This window comes from Macaca thibetana, chromosome 7 (assembly GCF_024542745.1).
Source record: "Macaca thibetana thibetana isolate TM-01 chromosome 7, ASM2454274v1, whole genome shotgun sequence".
Taxonomy (NCBI): Eukaryota; Metazoa; Chordata; class Mammalia; order Primates; family Cercopithecidae; genus Macaca; species Macaca thibetana.
The window spans coordinates 115293100-115311002 of NC_065584.1; the positions used below are offsets into that span (position 1 = coordinate 115293100).

The 17903-nt window shown below is 45.8% G+C and overlaps 1 protein-coding gene across 1 annotated transcript in view; it reads left to right on the forward strand.

Annotated features, from left to right (window-relative positions):
* Nucleotides 1–8413: 8413 nt before the first annotated feature.
* TRPM1 (transient receptor potential cation channel subfamily M member 1) overlaps nt 8414–17903 on the forward strand; it is a 76224-nt gene continuing 66734 nt past the window's right edge. The window contains exons 1-2 of the mRNA XM_050796075.1: nt 8414–8494; nt 11882–11961. The gene's annotated coding sequence lies outside the window, so the exon portion shown is untranslated. The remainder of the gene's footprint in view (nt 8495–11881; nt 11962–17903) is intronic.

Here is a 17903-nt window from a genome sequence, read left to right on the forward strand (position 1 = left end):
CAGCAAAATTTATTGCAAAGAGCAACAGAACAAACCTCCACCCTGGAACAGGACATAGCAGCTTGACCCTGCTGGCTAGGGTGGCCAGTTTTTATTCCTTTATTTGGCCCCACCCACATCCTGCTGATTGGTCCATTTCACAGAGAGCTGATTGGTCCATTTTACAGAGTGCTGATTGGTCCATTTTTACAGAGTGCTGATTGGTGTGTTTACAGACCTTTAGCTAGACACAGAGTGCTGACTGGTGCGTTTTTACAGAGTGCTGATTGGTGTGTTTACAAACCTTTAGCTAGACACAGAGTGCTGATTGGTGTGTTTACAATCCTTTAGCTAGACAGAAAAGTTCCCCAAGTCCCCACCCCACTGAGAAGCCCAGTGGGCTTCACCTCTCACAAGGACTAGAGTGGAGCCCAGATATCTGCATTTCCAGTTTAAAATGTTGTTTTAACTGTGGTAAAATACACATAACATAAAATTTACCATCTTGCCAATTTTTAAATGTACAGGTTGTGTTAAGTACGTTCACATTGTTGTGCAACCAATCCCCAGAACTCTTTTCATCTTAGAAGAGGGAAACTCTACCTGTTCCTCCCTCCCACCAGCGCCTGGTGGCCACCATTCCATTTCCTGTCTCTCTCAGTTTGACTGCTCTAGGTACTGCATATCACACAGCAATTGTCTTTTTGTGACTGACTTATTTCACTTAGCACCATGTCCTCAAGGTCCATCCCTGTTGTGGTATGTGTCACAATACCCTTCCTGCTGAATCATATTCCACTGTGTGGATAGATCACATTTTGTTTATCCACTCATCTGTCAATGAAAATCTGGCTTACTCCTATCTCTTGGCTATTGTGAATAATGCTGCTATGAACACAGGTGTAAAAATCCCTATTGAGGCCAGGTGCACTGGCTCACGCCTGTAATCCCAGCACTTTGGGAGGCCGAGGCCTGTGGGTTATGGAGACCATCCTGGCTAACACGGTGAAACCTTGTCTCTACTAAAAATACACAAAAAATTAGCCGGGCGTGGTGGCGGGCACCTGTAGTCCCAGCTACTCAGGAGGCTGTGGCAGGAGAATGGTGTGAACCCACGAGGTGGAGCTTGCAGTGAGCCAAGATCGTACCACTGCCCTCCAGCCTGGGGGGCAGAGCAAGACTCTGTCTCAAAAAAAAAAAAAAAAAAAAAAAAAAAAAAAGAAATCCCTGTTGAGACCTGCTTAACTGCTGGATCATAGGATAATCCTGCGTTTCATTTTCGAGGAACTGCCATACTGGTTTCCACAGTGGCTGTACCCTTTTACATTCCTGCCAGCAGTAAACAAGTTTTCCAATTTCTCCACATCCTCGCCAGCACTTGTTATTTCCTGTTTTTTCAGAGTGTTCATCCTAATAGACATGAGGTGGTATCTCACTGTGGTTTTAATTTTTATTTCTCCAGTTAAGATGAGTGATGTTGAGCATCTTTTCATGTTTGTTGGCCATTCATACATCTTCTTTGGAGAAATGTGTAAAGTCCTTTACCCATTTTTTAATCAGTTTGTTCATTTGTTTGCTGTTACTGGGTTGTAGGGTGTTCTAAATATTAATATATTTTTAATATTAATCCCTTATCAGACATATGATTTGCAAATATTTCCTGCCATTGCATACGTTGTCATATATCTACGTTTTTAACAACCTCACTTGGACCAGCAGAGGAATGCTTTGAAGAACGCTGGCACAGAATCTGTGGGCCCCTTTCTAGAAGCAAGTTTCTGGGCCGGGTTCCACCTAGGAGCAGGGCCCAAGGGGAGGAGACAGGGAGGAGTGCTGGCACCACTCAGCCCCTGGGGCCCCTGCTAGGAGAGGTGGGGATGCTGACCTGAGCACCCACATGCACCCAGAAACCAGGGCCTTGCCCATTTACAGGGCACATCATGTCCCTGGTCACCACCCCTAGAAAAAGCATGATGCCAAAAAGCCAGGGCCATGCCTGGGTCCCCTCTGTGATGGGGAAGGGGGCTGCACACATCTGCAAGGCGCAAGTTGTGTTAGAAGCACTTGCCTGGCTTATCTCTGCGTGACCATGGAAATGGGGAGCAGTGGAGTCTGACGCCAGTAGGTGCATGCCTCGCAGGAGCTCCCTGCTGTGCTGGCTCCACCTGAGGGGCTAGAGGCCAACCTCACTGCTCTCCCTCTCCTCCCCTCCCTTCCTCCCAACCTGGGCTGATGCCCCATGGTTCTCCCCACAGCCCCCAGGTGTTCACCAGCGGTCCGACCCTTTTCTTCAGGTCCAGCAGATGCCCTCGCTGGAGTTATCTGCTTGTGACAGCACTTGTTTGTGACCAGTGTGAAGGCAGTTCTCTGAAGGGTGAGAGAATTACAAAATCCAATACCCAGACTATTTTCCTTTGCTTTTCTCCTGGGAACGGTCAGAGATCAGTGATCGTATGAGTTAGTCCCACAGGTCTTCACTGCAGAACATTGCACACCCATCAGTCTGAGCCTGGGGTCTTTCTCCAAGTGTGAGGCCTTGGCTGCGGGTCCAGGGTACCTTTTCTGTCAGTAGTAAAAAAAAAATGAGAAGCAGATATCAAAGGTTCAAAAGCCTGACCCTGGCTGCTGTCTGTGTGGCCAGCCTGGATAATTCAGGGTCTGCATTGCAGCTCTTCTGTTTTTGTTTGGTTTTGTTCTCCTAATTGAATATTTGCACTAACCAGGTCAGGGCTAACTAGTAACACCCTGCATTCTGCCCAAAAAATCAGCAACCCCATTACCCGTGATGAGGGTGGCCTGGCAGGAGGCAAAATCGACAAGTGTTCCTGGTATCTGGCCAGCACCACCTTGAATTAGGACATCAACACATGTGATTGGATTGTAAATCATGTAATGACAACTGCAATGAAAACTCCAAAAACAAACGGGCATGTGCTCACATTTTCACAGTAAAACTCCAACAATGTTGACAAAATCTACTGTTTGCATTCTGATACGACTTTCTTCCATTTTGTGATCTTTTTATTGCTCTTAATTATGACTGTTAGCATTAGAGACACACCCTCTGACTCCATTATTTGCAATTGCAGCTTAAATATGCATATGTCCTAAATGATGGAATGATAACCAGCAGTGCCATTGGAAAATGAAAATATCAGTGATGCTGCAGAAATGCCAAAGATGTAACTATGAGGCTGGACTCGGAACTGGCCATAGTTGGGGAGACTTTGGACTGAGGCATCCTGGTATTGGCTGGGTGACCCTCGGCACATTCTCCTTTTCCTGTTTTTTAAAATAAGCTATGTTAGTCTTTACAAAATTAAAAACACAACATGAGCAATGAAGAAAGTAAAGAAAAAGTCTGTATCCTCTCCCACAACCACAAAATGAACAAGTTAATGAATTTCCTTCCTTTCTTCCTAGCCTTATTTTGTATTCACTATAAAAAGAAAAAATGTTGGCTGGGCATGGCAGCTCACACCTGTAATCCCAGCACTTTGGGAGGCCGAGGCAGGTGGATCACCTGAGGTCAGGAGTTCAAGACCAGCCTGGCCAACATGGTGAAACCCCTTCTCTACTAAAAAATACAAAAAAAAAAAAAAAGTAGCCAGTCATGGTGGCGGGCGCCTGTAGTTCCAGCTATGCAGGAGGCTGAGGCAGAGAATCGCTTGAACCCAGGAGGTGGAGGTTGCAGTGAGCCAAGATCACGCCACTGCACTCCAACCTAGGCAACAGAGCTAGACTCTGTCTCAAAAAAAAAAAAAAAAAAAAAAAAAAAAAAAAAAAAACGCCAGGCACGGTGGCGCACACCTGTAATCCCTGCACTTTGGGAGGCCAAGGTGGGCGGATCATGAGGTCAGGAGATGGAGACCATCCTGGCTAACACGGTGAAACCCCATCTCTACTAAAAATACAAAAAAATTAGCCGGGCGTGGTGGCGGGCGCCTGTAGTCCCAGCTACTCAGGAGACTGAGGCAGGAGAATGGCGTGAACCCAGGAGGTGGTGGAGCTTGCAGTGAGCGGAGATCACGCCACTGCATTCCAGCCTGGGTGACAGAGCGAGACTCTGTCTCAAAAAAAAAAAAAAAAGAAAAGAAAAGAAAAGAAAAAACGTCTTATTAAGAGCACTTTTCACAATAGCCAAAAGTGGAAACAACCCAAATTCATCAACTGATGAATTCATGTAATGGAATATTACAGAGGCATAGAAAGGAGTAAAGTCCTGAGCTGCACTACCTGGATGACCCTTGAAAACATGACGCTGAGCAAAAGGAGCCAGACACAAAAGGCCACACATTGAATGATTCCATTCATATGAAGTGCCCAGAATAGGCATATCCATAGAGACAGAAAGTGGATTTGTGGTTGCCGGGAGCTGGGCGGGGTCAGGGAGGAGTGAGGAGTGACTGCTAATGGTTACAGGCTTTTTTTTAGGGGTGATCAAAGTGCTCTGGAATTAGGTAGGGGTGATGGTTTCACAGTCTTAGAACTATATGTAAAACGCTGAACTGCAGACTTTAAAAGGTGAATTTTAGGGTATGTGGATCATATCTCGATTTTTTAAAAAAGAAAGCACAAAGAAAAATATCACTGTCTTTAAAGATCCAGCTCTGTTTCCTGGACTCTAGTCTATAGGAGGGTCTCTTGGTGTCCCCAGAGGAGAGCCCCTGGGAGAGAAGAGAGTTAGAAACCCGGAGGGAAAGGGAACCCCGGCCCAGGAGACAGGTAGGCTGCGACCACCTCCAGCATTTCCTGCAAGCCAGCCCTGTCACCTTCCTGAGGACGGGGATGATGAAGCAGAGGACACTAGGTTTCAAAGCTCTTCCATGCATGATGTCACTAGGCTCTCACACCAGCCTGTGGGGCAGACGAGAGGGCCATCATTGTCCTCATTTTGCAGGTGACGCTCCACAAGTTGGGACCGAGGTGACCCTCAGCTGGGCCCTCCTACCTGTGCTCTCTGCAGCTAGGGGCAGGAGGCTGCATGTGATGTGACCTGAGAGTATCCCTGAGAAGCCAGAGCAGGACTCTCAGCGGAACCACCCAGAAATGGCCGGGTGGACCGAGGCCAGGACCATTGGCAGTGGCAGTGGAGTGAGCGGGTGGGAGGGTGGAGCTGGAAGGAGTGATTGTGGCTTTTCATCCTTTCTGCATATGAGACTGGGCGGCTTGTGCTCTGGCTGGCAGGCTTGTTTGATTCTCCCACATGAAGAGTTTCAGGCACGCAGGTGCTGCCCCAGGTGGGGCCCACAGGTGCCCATAGGAGCCAGGCAAAGGCAGGTCCCAGGGAGCTGTCAGTGCAGATGTGGGAACCCGCTGCCACCTGCAGCCGTGCTGGGACACCAGCCAGCGTTCCCACATCCTGAGGGCTTTCAAGAGAAGCCATAAGTATAATCTTCCTCTTGGTTAATAATGGCAGCTAAATGTAGTTTTTATAAAAGGGTCAAACCAAGCCCATATGTGGGCCACATGTAGCTGTGGGAATGAGAGTTTGAGTTGTCTGCTCTAAATATATATACAAAACAGGCAGTTTCTTCTGGATAAACTGGTCCACACATCATTCATTTCATTGTGGGGTTTGCTTGTTAATTTTGGCCCAAGACACAGGGCTTTGAGTAAACAGAGCCTCGCCCGGCAGTGCACCAGCTCTTACATTCAGAAGCCACTTCCCCGAGCCATGTCTTCCCAGACCAAAGTCACACCCTGTCTTTGCAGCCTCCCTCCTTGTCTCGGTCCAACCTTCTCAAGGTATCCCCCTGCACCCTCCTGTACCCCTCCTCGTGGGTCACCCCCACCTGTGTGTGTAAACACCTTCTAGAAGATCAGATTGTTAAAGCACCCCATGACCCTTCATTCCACTCCAGCTCCCACCATTTCTGGGCTCCCCTTCAGGGGAAGACTTCTCCTCGGGGTTGACACTTGCTGTCCACACTTCCCCGGCCCTCTCGCTCTAAAACAACGTAAACACCCAGAGAATAACATGACAATGTGCACCTGAGCAACCCCCACCCAGATGGAACAAAGGTTTCCTTGGCCATGTTTGTAGCAGATATTTCTTTCTTTAAAAAATAAATAAGTACAGAACTGGCAGAATATTTCCCATTGCCCTTTAGCCTGCTCCTCTTGGACTTTCTTCCCGCAGCCTCCCTGTGGCCCTTCATGGACACGTGGTCCTGGCTACAGATGAAAAATCGCTGGGTCCTCAGCAGGGCAGTCATATTTGATAATGACCAGGATTGCATTTAAATCTAGTACCTCCCAGATACTGTACAGATATGCTCCCAGCTAAGGCTCAAAACCACTCAAAGCCATTTCTGTTTCAGAGATGAGAAAATCACAGCTCAGAGGGGTTGGGGGCATGGTGGCAGTGCCAGCAGTCCGCCTCCAGGACGACCTCCACTGTCCCTTCACTCAGCCAGTGTATGCAGACTTCCCAGCGGGGACGAGCGCTTTTAAAATCTCAGTGGGATTTCTATCTCCAGCGCCAGCGCTCCTATCATCCTCATCCAGCACAGAGGCTTTCAAAATAACCATTTCTGATGGACTGGATTATTTAGCACGAGTGGGCAGTATCTCACCTAATGGGCGTGGGGCGGTTCTGAAGGGTTTGTGAACAAACCACAGGAAGCCTTGCTCTCTCCTTCAATTTCACAAGCACAGGTGGTGGCTCCTGCAGGGTCTCCCCTGCAATGGGGTTATCGTTGCATTGAAACTTGCGTGACCAATCTGTAAGGAGTCAGGGCGGGTTCAGCCGTTTGTTATGACCTTGGCATTGTTCAGCCTCAGAGTGTGGCAGGAGGGGAAGGAGGAAAGTTTGACTGAGGGGCCTCCACCCATTGCCTTTCACCTGCACACTAAGTCTGAGCAGATTTGGGAGACCGGGCTCCTCCCTGGGTTAGCAGTGCCTCTCCTGGGGTAACCTGGCTTACTTCGTGTTTGCCCTGCTGGCAAGTGCAGGCTGCAGGGCTCTGCTGCTGTAGGTGGCATTACCAAGGGCTGAGCAGGTGGCGCTGCTCCACCGGGAGATTGAGTAAACCACTGAGTCATTAGGAGATGTTGAGCTCTCGCCAGGCACTCCTGGAGGCACAGGGGATCCAGCAGAGAACTGAAGGGGGCTGCTGCCTCTGTGGCTTTGGTGCCAGGTTGGGGAGGAGGGGAGAGGGAGAAGGTGGGGGAGAAGGTTTATGGAAAACAGGGCGCAGGGTTTGGGGTAGATGGGAAGTCAGGGAGCCCTGGTGAAGAGGCCACAGTGGAGCAGAGACTGGAACAAAGAGAGGGCTGGATTTGTTCATCTTGCTTCCCAAGAAAGAGGCTGCAGGCAAAGTGGCTCTTACTCCTCTTGTTTCTCCTCATAGGTTCTAGAAGATTTCTGAGGACTCAGCAGTAACTTGCAGGGCTGGACTGAGGCTATTTCCTTGCATCAACTTTTTAAAAACGAATGGTTAATACCTAAGTAAAGCACTTCCACCCTACCCACCCCCCGAGAAAGTACGTTAGTCACATGCTAGCGTTTTTATTAGGAAAAGACGAATTTCCAGTTGAAGCAGAGGGAAGTGAGTGGATTGAGCCTGGCACGGGCCTTGGCGCCAGCTGCACTTGCCCTGGTGCCAGCTGCACTTGCCCTGGTGCCGAGCCACAGCAAGGGCTGGCGCTCGGCACTATGAAAAGCCCTCCTTTTCGGAATCTGGGGACAAATTGCAAGGCCGATGCCCTTCACTGGCATGATAGGGAGGAGACCAGGGGCCCTGCCTTGCCTTGAAGGAGGCATCTAAACACCCCTAGTGATGGAACAGACTTAGCCACAAAAGCAAGTGAGGGGCACGTTGTTGCTCTGTCATCCGCCGGTGGCATTAAGTCCTGTGGGGCAGGCTGCGTTTCCTCCTTTCACGACGAGGGGCCTGAGCCTAAGAGCTCAGAGCCTGGGCTTTAGTTTCTGATTCCCCATGCTGTGCTGGCACAGGTTTCCTGGGCAGCGCCCCAGCACTGGTTTCTTACGCTAGGGCGGTGAGAGGGGCTGCCAGGGAAAGTGTGGGAAAGGACGAGGGGTGGGGCCATGAGAGGGAACAGGGCTGGGGGCGGGGCCTGGAAGGCTGGGCTGCGGGGGCGTGGCCGTGGGAGTGAGCAGGGAGGGAGCGAGGAGCGGGGCCTTGAGAGGGAATAGGGGGCGGGGAGAGGGGCGGGGCAGTGAGAGGGAACAGGGCTGGGGGCGGGCCCTGGAGGGCAGGGCTGAGAGGGCGGGGCCGTGAGAGGGAACAGGGGGCGGAGTGTGGGGCGGGGTCGAGGATGATGGGGGCGGACTTGAGGGCGGGGCCTGGGGGCTAGGGAAGGACTGTGCCAGATCTTGTGTCCAGCCTCTGAAATCTTTCCTCAGTTCTTCCTTGTCTTTCGTGGCCTTGGCGTTTTTGAGGAACGCAGGTGGGTTATTTCATAGGATGGCCCTCAGCTCGGGCTGTCTGATGATCCTTCCCCCAGATCAGGTTCAGATGATGCACTTTGGGCACTTTTGTTCCTCTTGGTAAGTTTTATCCAGAGCCTCAGGATAAATATTTGTTCCATGACAGGCGATGTGCACTTTGTTTTAGGTGGTTCTCCCCAGAATTCTCCACTGTCTAGTTACTAATTTCTCCTTTGTAATTAATAAGTATCCACTGGAGATACTTTGAGATTATGTAGATATGTTGTTACTCTTCAAACTTTTTACCCACTACTTTTAGCATTCATCAAAGATTCTTGATGGTTGCCAAATGGTGATTTTCTGATTCCATCATTCCTTCCACATTTAATAGGGACTTTTCACTGGAAGAAAGAGCTTTCCCCCTCCCCTGTGCGTTTATTTACATATGTATTTATATCAGTGTGGACTCATGGGTCTTTATTTAAGTCTAAAGGTTATAATTCTTCATTGTAGTCGTTTATTTTCATGCTCAAGAAATCCCAGAGAAAGCCACTGGGAGCCCCTTCAAGCAGCTACTGTGTTCTTTTGGCATGTTCCCATGTCTAAAGTAAAGTTTCCCACTTGCTGGTACAGTAAGATGTTCCAGGCTCTTCTTATACTTCCCCGTCCCAGCCCTGGATTCCTTTTAGTGGAGAATGGTATTTAGAAACCAGTATTGGAGCACAGGTGTGCTCATTGCTATTGAGGTGTTATTGTGAAGCCCATTCAGGGAGCCGGGGAATGTATGAGTGTGTAAACACACAGACATGCATGCGTATGTGCATATGTGTGTAGACATATGGCCCCAAGGTCCCTGACTGCTGATATGCATGCTTTGTGTAACCCTGTCCCTTGAGTGTGGGATGGACTGAGTGACTCAATGCTAATGAATGGGCTATGGCAAAAGCCATGGGCTGTCACTTTGGACACCAGGTTATAAAGAGACCCGGCTTCTGTTTTGCACACCCTCTTTCACTTGCGCACTCAGAGGGTGCTCAGCTGCCCCTTCGTGAGCTGCCCTGGAGAGAGTTTCCCCTGGCAAGGAGTTAAGGGAGGCCTGGGGCCAACAACCACATGAGTGTGAGCCTGGAAATGGATCCTACTGGGTTTCATTTCTTCTCTTAAGATCACAGCCCCACCCACAGCTCAGTCAAATCCTTGTGAGAGACCAGAGTCAGAAGCACCCAGCTAAGCCACATTCAAGTCCTGGTCCATAGAAGCTGGGAGATAATACATGTTTGTTGTTCTAAGCCACTAAGATTTGGGGCAATCTGTTTTGTTAATCCATAGTTAATTAATACAATATGTTATATCTACACATATGTGTGTATGCATAGAGAGGGACCACACATACATTTATATCTGTTTTTATACCTGTCTCTATATATTATAAATCATGAGTTCACACTGATAACTTTAATTTTACCTCAGTGCTATAGGGTTCATTGTGATCTTCCCCACTTTCCATATTTGTAACTCCTTTCTCCAGCAGTGAGAAACCCAGCTCTGATCATCTACAATATATTAATTTATTTGTTCAGTCCTAGAGGACACAAAAAACAGCTTCAGAATTGCTATCTTATGTTCCAGAAAAAATAACCTACTCATGGGAGTTCAATCTTTGTTTAGAGTTCTTGTCTTTAGTTGTCATATAGTCCAAATACTGCAACCACTATGTTATGAAAAACAAGGACTTTCCAGCTTCTCTGGGAAGTAAGGCATGAGATGCAAAGGGGAAGACGGTTTCTTTCCAGGCAGCACGTGCTGGGCTTCGCTGTCTTGCACTGGAGAAGTGTGAAACAGAAGGGAAAAATGCAAAACAGAAGGGCAGGGCAAGGCTTCAGAGGTCCCCGCTCTGTGCTTTCTTTCTCCCCTGAGCCCACACTGCCTGCCTCCCTTGCGTTAGCACAAAAGCACCAACATCTGAGGCCAGCGATGTTGTTTTTAAACAGTCATTAAATTATTTACAGAGAAAAGTGTGTTGCTTTTTGAAGGCTTCTGAGGAAGGTTTGAATTATCATCATTTCTATTATTCAAAAAGCCAAGTAACAAGCCGACTTAGATCTCCCCAGAAAGGCTCAGTTTGGGGGTACTTGCAGGCCCTAATCCACACAGGGGCTCTCCTAGAGTAACAAATGGGACATCGGCATGACCCCTCTGCGGAGGGCCTCTGTGACATGCGGTTGTCACTGCAGACCTCTGCAGAGGTGACCTCCCCAGAGACAAGAGACCTCCCAGAGCAGCACTGCTGCCTGGGTAAATGCGGACATCCAGGAGGCCAGCTCCTAGCCTCACCCCACAGATAACTCAGTCCCACCCTGGTCACAGGCACATGGGGCACTCCGCATGGCGGTTGTGGGAAAGTGGCCAAGAACACGAGGTTCAACCAGCCATGGTTTCTCTAAGATCTGCCTCAGGATTGTCACATGCTAAGCACTCCACTTCCCCCTGCCTGCAAGCACCCCACAAGTTCCCAGACACACACACACTACACAGGTCATACATAGTCATGCACATGCCACACTACACAGGTCATAGTCATGCACACAACACACTACAGTGCACACATACCACACACATAACACCACACACACATCACAAACACACACACCACACATGCATGCACACACACCCACTCAGACTCATCACACATACACACATGCATCACGATACACTCTGCACTCATACAACACACATCCATCAGACACATACACAAACATAGCACACACACACACATCATACATTCACAAATAGCACAAATATGCACTGAGCCAGGCCTCATGGAGATCCAGCAAAGGGTGCTGGCTCTCTCCCTGCCTCCCATGAACCCATCCTTGCCCCACAGCCTGCCTGCACCTACCTCCCGCCTGCAGGAACGGCTCTCCCCAGCTCTGTCCGCCAACTGACTCCACAAACCCTGGGAGGCAGACCCAGTGGGGCCCTTCAGATGCAGGCCAGTTCACTTCCCCGTGCCCAGCCTCTGTGTGAGATGTCCCTGGTGACTGAGAACAAGAGGCCATGTGGGATAAAGCCAGCAGGAACTGCTGAGCATCCAGCACCAGCGGGGCCTCCACAGGGGATTTCCCTCCCACCTCCCTCTGCTGCAGGTGGCCTCCCTGAGCTGCACCCCTATCGTGCCATTTCCAGACGGTGAACAACACTTGCACTGCAGTTTTTCTCCTCGGAAATCCCCACAGCTCCCACCACAGAGCCGTGCACAAAAAATATCTTCAATAGGTGGATAGGGATGAATTAAGGTGCAAAATGAGAACCATTAAATACTACTTGCAAGCCATTTCTCTTAAAAGGTACTAGTGCTAAGATCCTTAAAGATTTGCATCCACCATTATTGCAGATGACTATTCAGATGTTGTGGGCAGACATATTGTTTTATAAAAGTATAAGAATGAACTCTGACGATGGCTTGGGAATATATTGGTCTAATATCCACTTCCCTCTCTCTTCCAGGGTCAGAAATCTTGGATAGAGAAAACCTTTTGCAAACGGGAATGTATCCTTGTAATTCCTAGCACAAAAGACCCTAACAGGTAAATTGGAAGCCACGATTAAGACATTATCCAAACCAGTGCTTGTCTACCACTGTTTTCGTGTTTGTAGGAGGCAGAAAGAGGAGTCCAAAGGTGTGGCCAGAATCCATTCCCCATGGGAGTCACTAACTAGGGAGTCACTCGGGCTCCTTGTTACTCCATTAACATGCAAATAGCTTCAGAAAAGAGTTTCCTTCCGCCACTCACCCTAATGCAAAACTCTCATAGCCAAATGGGCCTACATCATTCCTCTTAGTCTCAGCAAGATCAAGGAGTTGAGGGCTTTCAACAGGGTTCCAGGATATTTTCCAGGCCTCTTCAATAGAGTTTCATAATGTATTTAGATAAAAAGAAATTTTCATCACAGGAAAGATCTGAGCGATTGAATGAACTAGCCATAACTTTATTAAAGCATTTGGCTTGTGCACAAAACCCCAAACAATTTTATTCACTGACATGAAAATGCATCTGTTATAAGCTGAACAGAGGCCTTGTAAAGTCATGCAAGCAGAGATTAATTTAGCTAAAATGTCTCATCTCTAAGGGCAAAAGCTGTGAGACTGAGTCTGGGGGAAGAAGAACAATTTATCCATATATTCATCCAATATGAAATGCATGCAGAGAGAATCATGACACAGAAGTACACACTCTTCGAGATCACCTGGTTCAAATTTGTTTCACACAGGCAGTCACAGTCCCTCCACATCCCCAAGCTGCCCCTTGACCCACACCACCCTGCAGATTCTCCTCCCGGTTTAAACCCCAGTGATTGCCCCCCGAGGTAAAAAATGCCATTATGAAACAATGCCAACGGTCACAAAAATCTCCCCTTTGTTGCATCCACATGTCCCTTCTTATTTCAATGGCACATAGGCCATCCCGGGAACTCTCCGTGCCAGCACTGCACTCCTCCATGAAGCCAGATATCCAGGCAATAGAGGGCAAAAGGTGCTTCTGGGCTCATATACAAGCCTTCTTGATGCATTCCATGCAGTCCCCAGCATGGATTTAAAAAAAAAGGATGAAAAAACCAACCATTTAAACCCTTGGAAATGATCCCAAAGACAAACGGCAAGTAAATAAATATCTTTAGAGAAAGCCAGCAAAAATTCAGTAAGAAAGGCTAGAGTCTGTGGGATCTGAACCGAGAGTTTCTTCCCTCCCCCTGCCCAGCTCAGCAAGATGGAGACTCTGCTCCAGACTGCTGCAGCCAAGAACACAGAGCTCCCTCCCCACCAGCTCCCAGTCAGGGGGCTTTCTTCCAGGGAGGAGCAGGATTTCAGCATTTCTCATCCTGTCCCCTCCCACCTGTTGCTGAGGCTGAGTCCTGGATGAATGCAGTTGAGAGACAGAGGCTCCCTTCTTCTACCCGCGCCCCACTCATGTAAGCAGCAACCACAGGAAGTGAGAGTGGCCATACTGGCTTCAGACAAAACATACTTTAAAGCAAGAAAAGGTAACTAGAGATATTGAGGACATTTTATAATGATAAATGGGACAATCCATCAGGAAATTATAACAAATATAAACATATAGGTACCTAAAACAGCACCAAAATGCATCAAGCAAAACTGACATAAAGAAAGGAAGAAGGAGACAATTCAAGATGACAGTTGGAGACTTCAATACCCCACTTTCAATAATGGATAGATCACCTAAACAGAAGACCAACAAGGGAATAGAAAGCTTGAACAACATCATAAACCAATTAGGCTTAACAGATATCTATAGAGCACGCCACCCAATAACAATAGAAAACACATTCTTCTCAAGTGCATAGGGAACATTCTCCAGAATAGACCATGTGTTAGTCCATTAAAAAGCCTCAATATACCTAAAAGGATAAAAATAATACAAAATATGTCCTCCAACCACAATGAAATAAATTTAGAAATAAGAAATCAATAGGAGGAAAAAAATTGGAAACTCATAAATATGTGAAAATTAGCACACTACCAAATCACCACTGGGTTAAAGAAAATGTCAAAAGGTAGATTAGAAAATACTTTTAGATAAATGAAAATGAAGACATAACAAACCAAAACGTGGGAATGCAGGTAAAGTAGTGCGGACAGGGAAATTTATACCTGTAAATACCTATATTAAGAAAGATCTTTAATAAATAACATAACTTTCTACTATAAGACACTGGAAAAAGAAGAATAAACTAAACTTAAAACAAGTAGAGGGAAGGGAATAATGATTAAAGTGGAAATTAATGGAAAAGAGAATAGAAAAGTAGAGCAGTTCAATGAAATTAAAAGCTCTTCTTTAAAAAGCTCAACAAAACTAACGTATCTTTAGCTAGAGTCATAAAAGAAGAGAAAGATAAGACTCAAATGACTAGAATCAGAAATGAAAGAGGGGACATTACCACCAACTTTATAGAAATGAGTATAAAAGAATACTATGACTTACACGCAAACGAATTAGATAACTTAGATGAAATGGGAAAATTCCGAGAAATATACAAACTGCCAAAACTGACTCAAGGAAAAGTGTACAATCTGAACAGAGCTATAAGGAGTAAAGAGATAGGATTAGTAATTTAAAAAACTGCCCAAAGAAAAGCCCAGGCCCACATGGCTTCTTTGGTAAATTCTAAAAAACATTTAAGGAAGAGTTAACACCAGTTCTTCACAAACTCTTCAAGAAAGTAGCGGAGAAGGCAACATTCCCCAACTCATTTAATGAGGCCAGTACTACCCAGAAACCAAACTAGACAAAGACATTACAAGATAGAAAACTATAGATCAATATATCTTATGAATATAGATGCAGAAATTCTGAACAAAATAACTATCAAACCAAATCCAGCAACATATAAAAATAATGATACACCATGACCAAGCAGGATTTATCCCAGGAATGTGAAGTTGGTTTGCATTAGAAAAATAATTAATGTAATATAGCATATCAATATGGTAGAAACAAAAATCACATGATCTTCTCAATAGGCACAGCAAAAGACTTGGATAAAACTCAACACTCTTTATAAAAAATCACTCAGAAAACCAGGAATAGAAGGGAACTTCCTCAACCCGATAAAGAACAGCTATGAAGAATCCACAGTTAACATCAGGCTTAATGGTGAAAGATTGAATGCTTTCCTCCTAAGATTAGGAACAAGGTAAGGATGTCCTCTCTCACTACTTCTATTCAACATTTTAATGGAAGTACAAGCCAAAGCAATTAAGTAAGATAAAGAAAGGAAGAAAAAGTATCGAGATTGGAAAGAGAGAAGTAAAACTCTCTGTTTGCAGATGACATAATCTTACACATAGAAAAATCGTAAGGAATCCACCAAAAAAATATTAGAACTAATAAATGAATTCAGCAAGGTTGTGGCATATAAGATCAATACACAAAAATCAAGTGTATTTCTATACACTTGCAATGAACTATATGGAAATGAAACTGACAACATAATTTATATATAACTGCATCAAAAAGAATAATAGGAGGACTCACATTTTCTGATTTGAAAACTTAGTACAAAGCTACAGTAATAAAAGGACAATAATACTGGCATAGGACAGACAGATAGACAAATGGAACAGAATTGACAGTCCAGAAATAAACCCATACACCTATGGCAAATTGATTTTTGGCAAGGGTGAAAAGTACTTTCAAAGGGGAAATAGTAGTTGTCTCTTCAGCAAATGGTGCTGGAATAACTGGACAGCCACATGCAAAAGAATAGACTTGGACCCTTACCTCATGCTCTCTATAAAAGTTAACTCAAAATGGACCAAACACCTAAATGTCAGAGCTAAAACTATAAAACTCTTAGAAGAAAATGTAAGGGTAAATCATGACCTGGGATTTGGCAAATGATTCTGAGGTATGACACCAAAAACATGGACAACAAAAACAAAAACAAAAAATTGGCTTTACCAAAATTCAACACTTTGTGCTTCAAGGGATGCTATCAAGAAAGTGGAAAGACAACCCACAGAATGGGAGAAAATATTTGCAAATTATGTATCTGATAAGGGACTTGTATCCAGAATACAGAAAGAGATCCTACAATTCAATAATTAAAAAAAGATAAATAACCCAAGTTTTTTAAATGGGCAAAGGAAATGGATAGACATCTCTCCAAAGAAGATATACAAATAGTCAACAAGCACATGAAAAGATACTCGATGTCCTTATTCTTCAGGGAAATGCAAATCAAAACCACGATGATATACTGCTTCACAATCAGTCAGAAGACTAGGATGAAAAGGTAAGAGAGTGTGTGGGAGAGGATATGGAGAAATCAGAACCCTCAGACACTGCTGGTGGAAATGTACAATGATACGGCCACCTTGGAGAATAGTTTGGTGGTTCTTCAGAAGACTAAACATAGAGTAACCATATGACCCAGCAATCCCATTCCTAGTGTATACCCAAGAAAAATGAAAACATTTATCCACTCAAAAACTTGTTAACGTAAATATTCATAGCAGCATTATTCATAACAGCCGAAGAGTGCAAATAGCCCAAATGTCCATTAAATGATAAATAGATGAACAAAATGTTCATCTGTTTATACATGAGAATATTATTCAGCTATAAAAGGGAGTGAAGTACCGACACATGATACAATATGGATGAACCTTGAAAACATGCTAAGAAGCTGGTCTCCAAAGACCACATATTAGAGGACTGCCTTCATATGAAGTGTCTAGAACATGGAAATTCACAGAGATAAAAAGTAGACTTGTGGTTGCTTATGGCTTGGGGAGGGGTGCACAGGTAGATAGATGGTGGTGAGAAGGAAGATAACTTAAAGTATGCCATGCCAAGTTTCTTTTTGAGGTGATGAAAATGTTCGAAAATTAACTGTGATGATGATTACACATATCTGTCAATACTAAAAACCATTTAATCTCTCTCTCTATATATATACACACACATATATATACACACACACACATATATACACACACACACACACACATATATATATATGCTTTTTTTTTTTTTTGAGATGGAGTCTCACTCTGTCACCCAGGCTGGAGTGCAGTGCCACGATCCCAGCTCATTGCAAGCTCCGCCTCCGGGATTCAAACAATTCTTCTGCCTCAGCCTCCCAAGTAGCTGGGATTACAGACGTGCACCACCACACCCAGCTAATTTTTGTGTTTATGGTTGAGACTGGGTTTCACAATGTTGACCAGGCTAGTCTCGAACTCCTCATCTCAAGTGATCCATGTGCCACGGCCTCTGAAAGTATTGGGATTACAGGTGTGAGCCACTACGCCCGTCCTGAATCATATACTTGAAATGTGTTGATTATGGATTATATGAATTATATCTCAGTAAAAGGAAAAAAGAGAAAGAGAAAGAAAAAGAGGGAGGGAGGGAGGGAAGATGTAAGTCCATCAGAAGGAGGGTGGGAGGGAGAGAATGAGGGAAATGGTGAGGGAAAAGAAAAAGGAAAACAAAAAGGAAAGACAAGGCAGGGAGGAAGCCCCAAGGCTGGCCCCATGGGAGCACAGAAGGCCTCCTGGCAAGGGCCCTGCACATGTGTGTTACACACGTGCACACACTCACACATCTAGCCTAGTAAAGATATCCTCTCTAGTCCCCAAGCCGACTCCATTCTCAGTTCTTCCACCCCCAGCTCTCCCACCCCATTTGCTAGGGTGCACGGCTGCCCACGCAGGCTCCTGGTGGGTCCAGGAACAGACCTGTCCTCCATGCCTTTCCTGGATTCCATCTCCCCCAAGACATCACTCCAGGGTACTGCAGTTCTTTCTAATGTTTTCAAGTTTTTGGTGGGTCCAGTCCACTCAAAACAGTGGCAGCCAAAATTGATAGAGTAACAGATGAAATTCTAGGCACACTAGGAAAAGAAGCTGGCACAAAGCCAGGGAACATGTTCAGAGAAGACTAGAAAGCCAGAGTTCAGGGAGGCCGTGAGAGGTTGGCTGGGTTTTGGGAGAGATGCT